This window comes from Octodon degus, unplaced genomic scaffold, assembly GCF_000260255.1.
Source record: "Octodon degus isolate 3935 unplaced genomic scaffold, OctDeg1.0 scaffold00069, whole genome shotgun sequence".
Lineage (NCBI taxonomy): Eukaryota > Metazoa > Chordata > Mammalia > Rodentia > Octodontidae > Octodon > Octodon degus.
In genome coordinates, this window is record NW_004524645.1 from 11,816,723 (window position 1) to 11,822,814 (window position 6,092).

General features: G+C 40.4%; 3 pseudogenes; 2 read left to right on the plus strand and 1 right to left on the minus strand.

Moving 5' to 3' along the window:
- The window catches only part of LOC101582598, an 8,713-nt pseudogene extending 4,875 nt beyond the window's left edge, over positions 1–3,838 (minus strand).
- Positions 3,839–3,892: 54 nt separating this feature from the next.
- LOC101583008 lies at positions 3,893–5,129 on the plus strand (annotated as a pseudogene).
- A 204-nt stretch (positions 5,130–5,333) lies between these two features.
- LOC101561535 lies at positions 5,334–6,087 on the plus strand (annotated as a pseudogene).
- Positions 6,088–6,092: the final 5 nt, after the last annotated feature.

The window sequence follows — 6,092 nt, forward strand, 5'->3', positions numbered from 1 at the left end:
TGCATCTTGTACTATGAATAACCACTACAAAGACAACAATATGCAATGTATTAATTATTGTAACTGTCCTACTAACCTGTTTTGAAACTGTCTCACTGCTATTCCTTTCTCAATAAAATCAATTTAAAAAAAGAAGCCAAGAAGGAAAAGGCTTTAACATTACTGATAAGTGAGCTTGTAACTAAAGAAATGGAAAACAAACATATACAGAAATACGCACTCTGGGAATGGGTGGAGAGAGAGAAGAGTGAGATGAGAAGAGAGGATGAGAGACAGAGAGAGAAAAGAAGATAATTAATGCCTAGATTTGGAGATCTTTTAGATGAAAGAGAAAGCAGGCATTTTTGAATGGTTTTAGTGTTAACATTCTCAGAGTTATGTCATCAGTTGTACTCATAAAATAGCAATGGAAAACCAGAAATAATAGACTAGATGATGTTCCAGGTCCTCTCAGCTCTAAAGCTTATTCTATTCTGTTAACAAAAAAGAGTAGAAAATAAATGCAAAATGAACATCAAAAGATAACACATAGTATTCCTCAGTTTTCTCCCATTACTTTTATAATGTACTCCTACATCCTTAGATGCATGAGAAGATATACGAGTACACACATAGCCACGACATAAATATGTTGAAAGCAGACTGTAATCCTTATCCTTCTAGCTATTGAATTTTAGGAAAAGGGAATGAGAACACGTGTCAGTTGATCATCATTTTGGAGGCAGTTTTAGAAACTCTGCATAGACTTATTCGATATTTATTAAAAATTTATAGGAAAATATATTAAAGGTTTTTTTAATTAAAAAAGTAACCTTGGAACAAATTTGTAAGAGTATAACATGTTACTGATACCTATACAAACTATTCCATCACTAATGATGCTGTGAAGCTAATACATATCTACACTGTCTACCTTTACCTTCCCATGTCTTGTGCTGCTTCACCCTAGCTCCCAATCTCATTCTATGACTCAATAGTAATTTGCTTTGTAAGTGCCGACTGTCCTCATTTTCCCAGTGTGATTGGCTTTATAGTTTCCCCAAGCAAGTTGTAAGGAAAATGTAGTTATTAGTTCCAAGGCTCATGTCCCCTTAAACAGGGGATAAGTGATTCTGACCCCACTGAATATCAGGATAAAATTGCAGATATTCAAACAAGTGTAGGTAAAGTTATAGAAAGTAACCAAAGGAAGACCAGGGTTTCTTTCTAGATAAGAAGAATGCATCAGGAAAAAATTCATTCCTGAATTCCAAGTGACTTTTGCAGACCAAAGTTGACAAAATTTCAATGAAGCACCAAAAACAGTGAGTTCTTTCATTTTTCTAAAGTAAAGAACTTAAAACAGATTGCTTTCTTAAAGTAGGTTGAGTCCATTTCATGGAGGGACCTGAACATTAGGCAAAAGAATTTGGACGGTCTACACTTGAAAACAGGGAGCAGGGCTGGCCCGATAGCTCAGCTGGTTAAAGCACCTGCTTAGGCAGACACAGGGACTGGGTTCGATCCTCAGTGTGCTGTGCCAGCCCCGCCCCCAGGGTGCACTGAGACAGTGACTGAGACTGGGTGTGGTGGTGTGTGCCTGTAATACCAGTGCTTGGGAGGCTGAAAACAGGAGGATCACTGTAAGCCTGATCTGTGTAGTGAGACCCTATAGACTCTGTACTAAATACTTTAAAGAAAGAAAGAAAACAGGGAGCCACTGTAGATCAATTAAGAGACAGGCCTAATCAAAGCTGCACATGGCCAGGTATACAGTAGAATATCAGAGCTATCTGTGCACACCTGCAATCATTCCCAGATTTTAGGCAGTCATATGGGGAAGGAAGAAGAATACACAATTACAAGACTTGTACAGAAGGAGGACCGGAAAAGAAAAAGGTCATCAATGGAGTAGAAGGAGGTAATAGGAAATACAGGATGACCTTAAAAATTATGCTACTACCATGGAGCCTAGATAGGGATGGAGATAAAAGTTAAATCTCAAGGGTTTGAAGGAGATTTATAAATGAATATTATAAGGATAGTTAAAATTGGAATTGGAGCCTCATCAAAAACTCAGTTCACATGTGTGCTTTGAAGTGAGAAAAACTGAAAATAAAGTACAGTTGGATGGGTGCATAAGGACGGCCATCACTACAATGTGGGAGGCTAAAGGAGAACCTCCAACACAGCCCAGCCTCACCAACTTGGTGACATCCTGGTTTGGACACAGAGTACAAAAATCATTGGGAATATAACTCAGTGATAGACTGAACTTGTTCCATTCCATTTCCAGAAAAAATATCCAGTTACACTGGGTGTCCACCATAGAAAGTCATCTATAATCCCTGTTTTTCCAAATGTTATATAAGCTAGGAGCCTCTCAAATATGAAGCTATCCTGGACAATTGAGGAAGACAAAATAAAGAGGTTTGCAGAAGTTCTTCAGCACTCCTTCCATCTGCATAACCTAGAAAGTAAGTAAAGGAGGGCTGGGGAGATAGTTCGGCAGCATAAGAGCCTGCCTAGCAAGCACAAGGTCCTGAATCTGATCCCTAGTACTGCATGCCATGCCAGCCCCAGGTCCCCAGGTACACTGTGGAATATAGTGCATCTGAAATTGGGCATGGTGGCATATGCCTATAATCCTAGCGCTGGGGAGGCTGAGACAGGAGGATCACTATGAGTCCAAACTGTGTAGTGAGACCATGTATCAAAAGAATAACAATAAAAAATAAAAATTTAAAAATAATATAAAAAAGAAAGCTAAGAAAGAAGAAAAGGGAGGGAATCAGAGATGGAAGGATGGAGGAAAAGAGAGATGGAGGCATAGACAGAGAAAGAGAAGGAAGAAACAAGGGCAGAAGGGAGAAAGAGAATAAAATAATTGTTATCTAGCAAACAGTAGATAATTATTAACTGATCATGCACTCATAGTATAAGAAAAACACCCCCTGAGGAAAACATCTATAAATTCCAAGGCTAAGGAACCAGCTAACATAGATTCATCTAAAAATTTCGAGGAGGCCCTTCTGACCAGAGTGAGGAGTATTGAATAGCACCACAGTAAGGAGGAAATGTGTTGCAAGCCCCTGCATAGAACTGAGCAGTGAGCGCTCTGTACTGAGAACTCCGACTGCCCAAGGCACACAAGACACAGTTCAGAGGGGCACCACAGTAGGAAGAACAAATTGCAAAACCAGAGCAGAAAGTCCTCAGGAAAAATACTGTGAAGTGTAAAACAGAGTCAGCTTCCTGTGGTCAGGCTTTATAGGTTCCTGTGTATATTCCCAGCAGCTGGGCGTCTGAAACAGAAACCTTTTTAGATTAACCCCAAGCTCTGCAAAGTAGACAATTAGGACTGCATGAAAAATATTTTTTTGCAAAAGGCTGGGTATAGAATGCAGTGCAAGGCCCGGCCAGATAGCTCAGCAGATTAAAGCACCTGCTTAGGCAGATGCAGGGACTGGGGTTTGATTCTTGGCATGTGCCCTGCCGGCCCTCCCCCGGGGGCATGCTGAGACAGCGACTGAGACTGGGTGTGTTGGCGTGCTCCTGTAATCCCAGCGCCTCAGAGGCTGCAAACAGGAGGATCACTATGAGCCCGATCTGTGTAGTGAGACCCTGTAGACTGTGTACTAAATTACTTTGGGATATATTACTCAGAAATGGTATTGTGGGGCTGGCGAGAGAGCTCAGCGACACAAATGCCTGCTTGGCAAACGCAAGGGCATGACTTTGTTTCCTGGTTCAAAAAAAAAAAAGGATATTATAGAATGCAGTACAGTGGGAGGGCGCCCACCTTCTTTGAGCGCATTATTGAGGCTGGCGGTGCTGAGGAGTGGGGAGCTCTTGTCATTGTTAGTGAGCCTGTGGTGCGTGTGCGGAACCACAGCCTTAAAGATTAGCCACAATGGCTGAAGATGGTGATAATGAAAAAATGGCTGCTCTGGAGGCCAAAATCTGTCATCAAATTGAGTATTATTTTGGCAACCTCAATTTGCCACAGGACAAATTTTTAAAGGAACAGATGAAATTGGATGAAGGCTGGGTACCCTTGGAATCAATGACAAAATTCAACAGGCTCAACTAACAACAGACTACAATGTAATAACAGAAGCATTGAGCCAGTCTAAAGCAGACTCATGGAAATCAGTGAAGCTAAAACTAAAATCAGTTCTCCAAACAAGCCTGAAGTAACAGATGAGAATAAAAATGATGTAGAAAACAGATCTGTTCATATTAAAGGCTTCCCGACAGATGCAACCCTGGATGACATCAAAGAATAGCTAGAAGATAAAGGTCAAGTATGAAATATCCAGATGAGAAGAGCATTGCATACAGCATTTAAGGGATCAATATCTGTTGTCTTTCATAGCAATGAGGCTGCTAAGAAGTTTATAGAAGCTCCAGGCCTGAAGTATAAAGACACAGAGTTACTAATACTTTTTAAGGAACACTATTTTGCAAAGAAAAATGAAGAAAGAAAGCAAAATAAAGTGGAAGCTAAATTAAGAACGAAACAAGAAGAAAAACAGCAGTAGCAGTTAGCATTTCATTTCATGTTGAAATGAAATCTCTAGAAGAAAAAAGATTGGCTGCTAGCTGAAGTTTTCAGATTACTTAGATGATCAGACCTGTAGAGAAAATTTGCATGCCCTTCTCTCAAATTTCATGGTGAAATAAAATGGATAGACTCTGTCACAGGCGCAAAAGAGGAAATAATTCTATTGAAAGGAAAAGCCAGGAAGCACTGGATAAAGCCAAAGATGCAAATAATGGCAGCCTGCAATTAAGGAACAAAGAAGTGACATGGGAAGTACTGGAAGGAGAAGTGGGAGAAGAAGCTTTGAAAAAAATCATAGATGATCAACAAGAATCTTTAAACAAATGGAAATCAAAAGGTTGCAGACTTAAAGGGAAAGGAAAAGAAAATAAAGCTGCCCAGCCTGGGTCTGGTAAAGGATAAACAGTTTCATAGTAAGGAAACAAAATTTGATAGTGATGAAAATGGTGCAGCTGGACCAGTGAAAAGAGCAAGAGAAGAAACAGCCAAAGAAGAACCTGAGTCGAAACAACAGAAAATAGAGAGACAACTGTGCTGGAGACAAGGAGTTAGTTTAGTGAACAATTTTTTTTACTCATCATAGATTTTAACAGCCGCCTTGTAGTTCTCGCGGGAACTGCATTCAAAAAGCCCTGGCGCTTCCTGGAGTCTCGTGGAATGAATGGAGAGTATTTCCTTTGGTGAGGTAGTGTTAGCGAATGTGAGAGTCCTGAGCTCTCGCCTGGGGCCACTGGCAGCGGCCCGTCGAGGAAGGAGTGTGGAGAGAGGCTATACATAGGAAAAAAACATGGAGGCAGATATAATTGCAGATCTTCGAAACAAGCTTAAAGAGGTTGAAAAGGAGTGGCTAAAGGCTGCACAGTATGGTTTACAGCTGCTAGTGCCAGACTGAACTGCAGAATCAGTTGGATGAACATCGTAATGAAATGATGACCATGACTGAGAATTATAAACAAGAAAAATATGCTCTTCAGTGAGAGGTTGAACTCAAGAGTCGAATGTTAGAAAGTTTGAACTGTGAATGTGAAGCTATTAAACAACAACACAAAGTGCAGCTGGAACAACTAGAAGAGCAGTTGAATAGAAGCCATGGACAAGAAAGGGATGAACTAAAAAATAAGTTAGAAAAACTGAAAGTGGAGTTAGATGAAGCAAAGCTTAGTGAAAAGCAGCTGAAGCATAAATCAGATCACCAGCAGGAACTCCTGGCTCAGAAATCAGAGGAAATACGGATAGTGTCTGAGCGTGTACATGGGACCTTGTCTTCAGAGATGGTGGCTCTTCAGGTTGAGCTGACTGGAATGGAAAGTATGTAGACCATCCTCCAGGAAGAAGTGAATGAACTACAATACAGACAGGAACAACTAGAAAGTTTCAGTAATAACTTAATGCGCCAGGTAGTCCAACTTAAAGAAGATAAAGAAGAGCTTGAAAAAGAAGCAGTTTCTTACTACAGTGCCTTAAAGAAAGTTCGTGTGGAAAATCAGGATCTTCAGATGCAGTTGAATCAGGCACTCCAGCAAACCTTGGATCCCAATAGTAAAGG